This window comes from Peromyscus maniculatus, chromosome 1, assembly GCF_049852395.1.
Source record: "Peromyscus maniculatus bairdii isolate BWxNUB_F1_BW_parent chromosome 1, HU_Pman_BW_mat_3.1, whole genome shotgun sequence".
Lineage (NCBI taxonomy): Eukaryota > Metazoa > Chordata > Mammalia > Rodentia > Cricetidae > Peromyscus > Peromyscus maniculatus.
In genome coordinates, this window is record NC_134852.1 from 173,733,880 (window position 1) to 173,744,767 (window position 10,888).

Genomic DNA, 10,888 nt, shown 5'->3' on the forward strand with positions numbered 1-10,888 from the left:
CTACGACATATATCAATTTCAACAAGTTTTGGTCCTTCTTTCCTAACTGTGGTAGAAAAGAACACATTTGTAAAATCAGTAGTTGCTTACCACATGCCCGGGGACATGTTACTATTCTCCGTCAAATAGACTCGATGCAGCATCGCTGTGATTGGCCTACTGAATGGTTAGGTTTGCCTGTCTGCTTCCTGGCACACAGCCTCCCCATTGCTCTCTTTTCTTTATTGTATTTTTTTGGGCACATATTACAATATGACATTATGTCACATAACGTTAGTTTATTGTTTGACTCCTTCTCTTCAGTGAGAAAGTAGGTTCCCCATGGCAGGCACTTTGTCACTGTGGTTCTTTGTCCTGTCTTCAGCTCCTGGAACAAGGCTTGGCATACACTGGGGATTCAATAGACTTGTTAATAAGTGAATATAGTTTTCTTTGTTTGCTCATCAGAAATCATGAACTTTTGTCCTTAATTCATCACTTGGAACTATGGTGAATTATTTATTGTGAAAGGCATTGTTTTCACTCAAAATATCAACCAGAAAAAAGATATAGACTTCTAACTTCTTTCTTCTAATTTTTGTTTTGCTTTTTGAGACAGGGTCTCAGTATGTAGCTAAGGCTGGTCTGGATCTTAAAATCTTTATGCCTTAGCCTCTCAATTGTTGAGATTACAGATGTGCACCAAACTGCTGAATTTTTTCTCTTATTTTCAGTACCTAGTTACTTAAGCTAAAGTAAATTTGCCAGAACCCTTTCTGCCAATAAACTATAAAGGTATGATCTCCAAAATTTCTCTGGCCAATTCTCTACAGTTTAATCCAGAGTTTTTTTATTCTTCTCTTATATATTACATCCTGACCATAGCTCTCCTCCTGCCACTGATTCCAGCCCCTACAACCCTCTTCCCAGATCCATTTCTCCTCTGTTTCCTTCCAGAAAAGAGGAGGCCTCCTAGGGATATCAACCAAGCATGGCATAACAAGTTACAACAAGACTAGGCACATACCTTCATATCAAGGCTGGATGAGGCAAAGGAAAAGTGTCCCAAGAACAGGCAAAAGAGTCAAAGACAGCCCCATTCCCACTATTAACAATTCCCCAACACCACCAAGCTATATAGCCATAACATATATACAGAGGACCTAGCTCAGACTCATACCAGCTCCATGATTGTCGATTCAGTCTCCCTGAGTTCTTATGAGCCCTGCTTAGTTGATTCTTTGTAATTCAGAATTTCTTAATCTGGAGCTGGTGAACCTCAGAGCTGTCAATGAATAGGTCTGGAAATTCATTTTGGAATTATGCCAGAATAATGTGCTTTTTATTCACTTTGTTTTGAAGGGATAGATTGCAGATTTCTGTAGATTTTTAAAGGAGACCCACCACCTTCTACAGAGATCATAAATTCCTTAAATGGCCAAGCATGGAGGCACACAGGACTGTCTCTAATCCCAGCACACAGGACTGTGAGTTTGAGATAAACCTGGTCTAATATAAAGTTCTAAACCAGCCAGAGCTAAGTAATGAGACACTGTCTCCAAAAAAAATTAATTCCTTAGCTAGGCAGTGATAGCATACACCTTTAATCCCAGATCTCAGGAGGAGGAGGAGGCAGATCTCTGAGTTCAAGGCCAGCCTGGTCTACAGAGCAAGTTCCAGGACAGCCAGGGCTACACAGAGAAACCCTTTCTTTTCTTTCTTTTTTTTTTTTTTTAATTAATTCCTTAATGGTTGATTGCAACCAGTTTTCAGCTTTCCATCTACTCTTTCAGGCACCAAAGGTGATTGGATGCTTTTCAAGACACAGGAAAATTGATTGGACGAAGATTCAGGAAGGGTAGAGCCCTGAGGTTTCCTGGATTTCCCCATGAGGGTATCAACAGCATGAAGAAATGTGGCTACTATGAATGGTGTCTTGTATATTAAAACATAAAAACCCAGGTTTTCTAGTCATCTATTGCAGCACCCCACATCCATTTCCGGTCCTTTGGACTGTAATCCACCATACCTGTTCATATATATTTAAGCACATTTATGTAACCATTTATTTATCTACATCCATTTTTCTGTTCATCTGTTCACCAGCTTCCCTCCTCACAAACCACAATGCATACAAAGAAAACCTTTCTCAAATGATGAAGGTTCATTCCGTTTCTCTTCAGAGTCCAACCCCTCTGTATAACACCACTTTTTTGTTTGTTTTGTTATGTTTTTATTATTTAAAATATTTTTTTTAGCTTTAAATGTATTTTGATAATATTCTTCCCCTCCCCCAAGACCTTCTAGATCTTTTCCCCTCCCTGCTCACCCAACTTTAAATTCGTTGTCAAAAAACAAACAAAAAACCAATGTGACAACAAACCTCTCAAAACCAAGAAAACAAAATAAAACATCATCTAAAAAGAAAAAAAAAAAACCCAAACTGTAACAACACACACACACACAAAAAAAAACCCAAACAAAAACAAAAAACAAACAAACAAACAAAAAAACTCTGGAGTCCATTATATATTGGTCAACTACTCCTGAACATGAGGACTGCCCTGGAATGGTTGATATATCCAGTGTCACTTTATTAGAAAAAAGCTGGTTTTCCATCGACAAGTAAGTATATATAAAACAGTTCAGTTAACATTTATACTAGTGGCTAGGTTTTCATACATTCGTTCATTTAAAAAAATATAACAAAATAAAATCTAATAGGTTACAATAAAAACTATCACATCAAAGTTGGACAAGACAAACCAACAGAAGAAAAAGAGAAGGCACAAGAGTCAGAGACCCACTCATTCAGGAATCTCATAAAAACACTAACCCGGAAGCCATAGTACATACACAGAGGACCTGGTGCAGACTCGTGCAGGCCCTGTACATGCTGCTTCAGTCTGTATGAGTTCATATGGGCTTTGCTCACGTTGATTTAGAGGGCCTTGTTTTCTTGGTTTCCTCCATCCCCTCTGGCTCTTATGCACTTTCTGCCTCCTCTTACGCAGGGTTCCCAGAGCTCTGAGAGAAGGGATTTGGTAGAGTCATCCCATTTAGGGCTGAGTGTTCCAAGTTCTTTCACTCTCTCTGAGTAATGTCTGGCTGTGGGTCTTTATATTTGTTCCCCATATGCTGCAGGGGAAAGCTTCTCTAATGATAGCTGAATCACTGTAAATTCTCTGTTGAGCTCACTTTCTCTTCACTGTTACATATGCAGTTACATATGGCCCTGGGTGTTAGGAATAGTGCTTCCAGCAAAGATTTCAAACTTTGCCAAGCATACTTTTGATGGTGATTAATATTCACTAGAGAAAGTGAAAAGGAAACAACTTCTGCTTCTTGGAATCTTCTGTTTAGTGAAATAATATTGATATAGACATCCTCAGGCTGCACATGGTGGCACACACCTGTAATGCAGGCATTTAAAAGATTGATGTAGGAGGGTCAAGAGACCAGCCTGGGCTACATAGGAAGTTTCATGCCAGACCAAGCTACATATTGTCTCAAAACAAAACAAAACTGTAAAACAGGAAAAACAAAACAAAACAACAAAAAGAAAAAAGAAAAAGAAAAGAGAGAAACCATGTTTCGAAACACCCTCCCAAAAGAAAGAAAGCAATAACTCCAAACCAACAAAACAAAACCCAAACAAACAAATCTCAATTACTCCAAATTTCTCATTCTCATTGCACTAAGATTAAAAATACAGTTATTGGTTGCATGTGTAGCTCAGTGTGAAGTACTTAACTTGTTTGGCATTTCAGAGGCCCTAGTTTCAACCCAGTACCACATACACACACACAAGTCAGGTCAAATCGTTTCTAATTTTACCTAGAGGCAATCACTACTGCCGCTTTGATGTATTTATCTCTCAACTCTACTCTACACCCACACATAACCACCTGCACTTGCTTTTATAAAAATGAGATTCTACTGCGCATACTATTTTAGAATCTCACTTTCCCTTCACATCTCTTGGGTGTCTCACTAAATGTCCTTTTACATTGTGAGTAAATGATGACAGAGAATCTGTATGGAGGCTGGGAGCTCTTCTAAACTCTTACAAACAGTACTGAGTGAGCTGCCTTGTACAAATGTCCACAAGGACTTGTCTGATATTGTCTAGACATGGGTCTTGTTTTCTGAAACAAGCCAACCAACCAACCAACCAACCAACCAACCAACCAACAAAAAACCATGAGAGTTGAATGGGATAATCTCTAAGTTTCCCTCTGTCTAAGAATCTAATTATGGCAGATATCCCTAAGTTATAACATGGTTTTCTTGCTTTTGCATAAATATATCTTGCACAGATCAGATAAAATACTCATATCTTACAAGGTTCAAAATAAGTGAAATTAACAGAAATGAGACTCGAATTTCTAGAAATCCCTGAAGAGTTCTTTGATAGCATGTTTTAATACTAAGTTATTTTAGCTGTTTTAATTTAGCTTAAAGCTGATTCTGTCAGAGAAATTTATTCAATTAATTTTTTTCATTAGTAAAGTCTATCCTAACCCGCTAGAGGATAATGCTCTTCATGGATACTTCGTAGGTTTAACAGTTCATTTTATCTTTTCTTATAAAACAGTTAGAGCTGTTCTTGCAAAAGAGAAAGGTTGAATTGACAGAAGCCTTGATAATAAACAGTCACTAGCTTTTCTGCCTACACTAAGGGACATTATTCAAAACAATGCCTGTGCTCTTTAACACTTATGTCATAGAAGACAGAGAAGTCCTGACAAGCTAGTTTAGACTAAAGAGTCTGAAGGGACATGACAAGTGTGACATACAACCCTTGGTTGGATCCTGAGTTCTGGACTGGGGACATGGTTGAGCCCATTGATGAAGCCTGAATGTGTACTGTGTGCTGAATTTGATAATGTGTTATGCTGTGTCCTCAAGTCCCTGTTCTCAGGAGATGTACTGTTTAGGTATTAAAGGGAATGACATCTGTCATTTCTTTTCCAGTGATTCAGACACAAGATATCTAAATGGGAAGAAAAAGGAAAGAGTGAAAGATGAAAATGTGGCCAAGTGTCAACAATTGATGCATATGGATGGCTGAAGAATTTTTCACACTATCCTTAGAATTCCTGTAAGCTTGAAATGATGCCAAAATGAAAAAGAAAATCTGTGCCTTATGGCACAGGCCTGTAATGTCTGCTTCTCTCAGGAAACTGAGGCACAAGTCCCAAGCTCAAGGCCTGTCTGGGCAACTTAGTGGGACTGTCTCACAATTAAAGTGACTATGACTAAATAAAGAGGCCAGGAGGCATAGCTCAGATGTAGCTCAGTGATCTAAGTCATAGAGTACTTGTCTTGTATGTACTCAATAATGCAAAAATGAGAGAGAGAGAGAGAGAACAAAGAAAGAAATGAGAAAGAAAAAGGCCTTAATATTTTCCCCATGTGTTATGTGTTGGGATTGTATAAAAGATACAACTCTATAATGTCAATCAAAAATGAGATCAGGCTTAGTCTTCAAATTATGTCTCATATACACTCAATTTTCTGTAAAAGAAAGTGAAGCAAAAGATGAAAAATTAAAATAAAATAGACAAGGGCATTCAAGAGAAAAAGAAGTAACTTTAACAGTTTTAATGAGAAAATTTAACACACAGAAAAATACATATAGAGAATAGCAAAATCAATACTCATCATATTCACAACCTGGAGTTAGCAATTATCACCAAATTGCTACAGATGTTTTACTTACTGTTTGTGCTAATGTTTTTAAAATAAGGCCATCAGGACATTTGTAACTATGTTGCCATGGTCAAGTCTGACTGGATTAACAGTGATCCCTTAATGACACCTAATTCTTGGTCCATGTCCAAGTATTCTCACTTGATCACACACATGTCATTCTTTGACTATTGGGATCTGGATGCAAAGCACATATTAACTTGGTTCTCCCCAAAATTCCTGCTGTTCTCTCCTACTCTCTTCCCTCCTTCCTGCCCTTAATAGAGGATAATAATCTGGAGTGGGTTGAGACAGTTAACAAGGAATAAGTCTTTACCACATAGGCTAATTATACTAAAATACATGTAATTTAAAAATGAAGGATGTTTTTCTCCTTAGGAACAAGTTGAATGGAGTTCTGAATAGTGTTAGCTATCCTTAAGGTCCTCACTGCTGTCATTGTGGAATGATATTGACAGTCCACTCATGCATTCCAGAAAGTGTATGACGTATGTGGACATTATTTTCACTGATATACACACAGCAAATTGTTTTTCTTCAGCAGAAAGACTTAATCACTGAACTTGAGAGTTAGCATAAGATACTATATTGTGGAATATTATTTTAACTATGTAAAGATGTGTTATATTTGTTTAGGCTGTGAAATATTACTTAACTATGTGAAGGTATGTTGCATTTGTTTATGCTGCATTTGTTTAACAATGTAAGGATGTGTGTTTAATTATGTAAATATGTTTTGCATCTGTTTCATCTTGCCTGCCTAAGGACCTGATTGGTCTAATAAAAAGTTGAATGGCCAATAGCTAGGTAGGAGAAAGGATAGGTTGGGCTAGAAGGCAGAGAATAAATAGGAGGAAGAATCTAGAAGAATGAGAGAAGAAGAGAGGAGATAATGATGCCTGGGGCCAGAAACCAGGGAGCTGTCAGCCAGCCAGACATAGAGGAACAGTGAAAGTAAGATATACAGAAGGAAGAAAGGTAATAAACCCTGAGGCAAAAGGTAGGTAAAGAGCAACAGGTTAATTTAAGTTAAAAGAGCTAGCCAGAAAAGAGCCTGAGCTAGGCCTGCGTTCATAACTAATAAGTCTCTGTGTCATGATTTGGAAGCTGGTTAGTGGCCCCAAAGAAAAAGCCTGGTACAATACTACATCTAAATAATTCTGAAAGTAGAGAGCAGGAGTTCTATTGAGACCACTTTACCCTTTTCTTTCCATTTCGCCCTTAAAATTCAACCCCAAATTGAACCTGGCACTAAAACTTTAAAAACCTGATTTATAGATATTGCAATGGGGGGTTGGAGAGACGGTTCAGCTGCTAAAAACTAGGCTCACAACCAAAATGCCAAGCTATGCAACGGGAGTCCATCCTCCTCTGCTGCACACAGTCTGAGCTGTGTATGCAGCTGCCCCACATGGCTCGGGGCACAGAACAGGCCCCAAGCAGGCAACCTATTGGCACAAGGAAGCAGCTCTCCCACCTCTGCTTCCACCCCAACCCCCAGCTCTGTGCGTCAGCATCCCTGCAACGCACACGGTGGGCAACTTTGTCAATGACAGTGTTATTTCCTGTGTAAATGAAAGTACGTCAGAGCCCCATGTCACACGGTGACCCCAAGGGTCCCCAATTCATGGCTCTGTCTGAGCAGCATGGTCTAGGAGAAATGTCCCACTCCACCTAGCAGGATTCCTCTCCTTGGCATAAGACCATGTGCAGCTTACTATTTTGTACTCTGTCAAGCTTGAATCCCTTCAGTTGTCCACCCCACCCTTGACTGGGATCCCTGTGCTTCCTGGAAGGGAAATCAAAGTCAAAGATGCCAACATCTGCCTCATGACAGTTAACATCCTTCACACTGCAGATCCTGTGCAGTTGTTTTGTTTTCTTTTTTCTCTTGTGGTGCAGGAAGTGGTTAATAGGCAAGACTCCCTGGGTTCATATCGCTGGTGCTTACTAACTGCACACTCTTCTAGAGACAAACTAGCTGTTCTGTCTTAGTTCTTTAACTGATACCTACTTCCTAAGGATGGGACATGAACCAACAAAATCCACTTCTGTGACGCACATACACACACACACACACACACACACACACACACACGCACGCACGCACGCATGCACGCGTGCAGTGCCTGGCTCATAACAGCAGTATATTTGCCACTATTTATTTGCAGGTTTTGTTGTATGCACTCAGTGGGAATGTGAGGCCCCAACACAACAAAAGCAAGCAAAAATCACCAGCTGCGTTGAAGATTCTCTAGCTCCTAAAGTGAGATATTTATCTTGGTTCAACTCCAGCTGTCACACATGGCTTTTGGTATTGTGTGGGCTAGGGGAGGGAGCAAAGTGTTGTACAGGACTATGCTGGGTACCTTGGCAGGTATTTTGTTATTTTGTAAGTAGTGTGTTGTCCCCTTGGTAAAGTATTTGCTTTCATTTTATTGATTTATGTGTGATAAAACTGAAGCGTGAAGGAATTGATAAATCTCTGAAGTGAAAGAATGAGTTAATGGATGAGTCAGAACTTCTTAGGCTCCATTCATTTGTTCAACAGACACTCAATCAGAGATGAAACCTGAAGGAGGTTTATAGAAAACATAGCAAATGAAATGATACAGAACCAAGTTCTGCATTCCGTGATCTCCTTATTGGCATCACTTCTCTGATCAGCTGCAGAGATCAAAGTTAATTTCTGGTCCTCACAATGACTCTTTATATACTTGAAGATCCTTTTCCAACTGCCTGTGTGATGAAGACTTCTTGTTCTCATGGGTTTCCTGGTGTCTTAGTTAGGGTTTCTATTGCTGTAAAGAGACACCATGACCACAGCAACTCTTACAAAGGAAAACATTTAATTGGGGCTGGCTTATAGTTCAGAGGTTTAGTCCATTATCATCATGGTGGTAAGCATGGCCAACATGCAGACAGACATGGTGCTGGAGAGGTAGCTGAGAGTTCTACATCTGGATCACCAAGAAGCAGGAAGAAGAGTGACATTGGGCCTGACTTGAGCATCTGAAACCTCAAAGTCCAACCCTTGTGACATACTTCCTCCAACAAGGTCATATTTCTTAGTAATGCCACTCCCTATGGGCCTCTGGGGGGACATTTTCATTTAAACCACCACACCTTGTAAAGATAGCTTTTTCTTTAATATTGCAGACAACCTAAAGTTGATGAGGAGAAAAGTTTTACTTGCTTTCTCTGAGTTTCAGTCTATCTGTGAAATGAGGAGAGGTACCCCTAACAGGAGATTGAAAATTCAGATACTATGCTATTTGTTAGAGACAGAGTAATCATGTACATGTATTAGTGTGCACAAGTACATTAGCTAACTTTAGCTGCTCACTCCTCTTTGTCATGTTGATTACCGATTCACTGCTCTGTGGGCTGAGAATCATTATTCTCATTTTCCACATGATTAAGTGGAGACGTGGGGAGGTTAAGAAGCTCTTTCAGAGTCACACAGCCAGTCCTCAGTAGAGCCAAGACTGAATCTGAGCCATGGGTGGTGACTATTTTTATATTAAGTGGGGCTGAAAGAAAGAGAGAGGTCACAGGGGTCAGAAACTAGAGGGTAGCCAAGAGACTAAACTTGAGTATGACTTTTGCCAAGTCCCCCTATTCTTTCAAGTAGTTTTGTGCATTTTGAAATCCAGTTTCTCAGATCCTCAGCTGCCTGGCCTCATAGGGGGCATTCTCGGGTCTTCTTTGAGGTACACAGTCCATCTGCCCCTGCTCATACGTGCTGACTCTTTGTACCTCAGTGTATTGTTTCTGGCAACAAATATTAGTATTTCTTTTCTCCAACACATATATCATTTGTTGGTTTTTTTCACTGGTTCAAGTTACAGTATACAAACATATTTTTTCACTTATGTCTACTTTTTTTTTGGTATAGTTTGGTTTCTAGTTATTTACCACTTTAAGTCAGTTTGCCAAACAGAGCATAGTTTCAACTAAACCAATAAACAAAGGGACACATCTAAAGCTTTAGCAAATTGACACGAAGGGTTGGCAACTTCAAGTGACAGTGCTTGCCTGGGTTTAATCTTCAGCACTGCATAAAAAAAAATAATCACAGAGAAAGAGAGCAAAGATATGGACAGACAGCATGAGACTATAAGTGACTTCCATGTGGGAAATACATCCAGCCTCATTACTCAAGAGCTATATCTCAAGATCACGGTATCAGTTATTCCTATTGAAATATAGCAATATGCTGTATACTTACTAACACATGTCTGTGTGTCTGGTGAAGGGACAGGAACATAGGATTTTCATTTAATGTCCTTGGTAAGATACATTGGTATGACCTCTATGAGGGACTGTGTGACAATGACCTTTTCAAAAATTACAGGAAACTGCTTTGTTTAGGTCAGAGTTCCTTAACATAATAGGTATTAGTGAGAGCTTGGGCGAGTCTTTGCCTCATTCTGTAGATTGGGGGATATTTAGGATCTTGCCTGGCCTATACCCACTAAATGCCAGTAGCACTTTACCCCCAAACCTTTGACTGCAAAAATCAAAACTGCTTCCAGATGTTGCCAGATACCTTCTGGGAGATGAAATCACCTCTATTTGAGATGTACTGATTGATTTGGGAATGGAGCTTCATAAATGTAATCTCAACATGTGGGAGGCTGAGGCAGGATGATGGAGAGTTTGAGATCAGCCTAGGCTACAGAGTAAGACCGATTCTAAAGAGAAAGGAAATGAAAACTATGGTTCAGTTTGTTGTTTGTTTTCTTGGATTCAGCTGCAGTGTTCCTGTGTGGTTACTTTAACAGCTGAATTTATTCAATAGGGCAGGCAGGACTAGGCTCAGCTGGAATATTGGGATGGCTGGACCTTTTCTCTCTGATATCTGTGGTCCTCTTTCCCCACATGTGGCCTCTCAGTCTAGTGGCTGAGTGAGGATGCTGTGGTCTATCCTCTGCTCTCTCTAGCAGAATGTGTTCACATAGTAGCTACGTGCTGCCAGTAACACAGAATCCTGCCTGGCATGCATGCAGCTATTGCTAATTCTCTGCTAAGCAGTATTTCCACATATTTACTCAAGAGTGAAACACTGTCCATAAAAATAACTGTACATTTATGACTTCCTTTGGTATACTGTGGTATCTGGGTAGAAAGCAGCTCAGACAGAAGTTAGGCAGAAGAGTTTGTAGCTGGTCTTTCCCAGGTGCACAGTGTT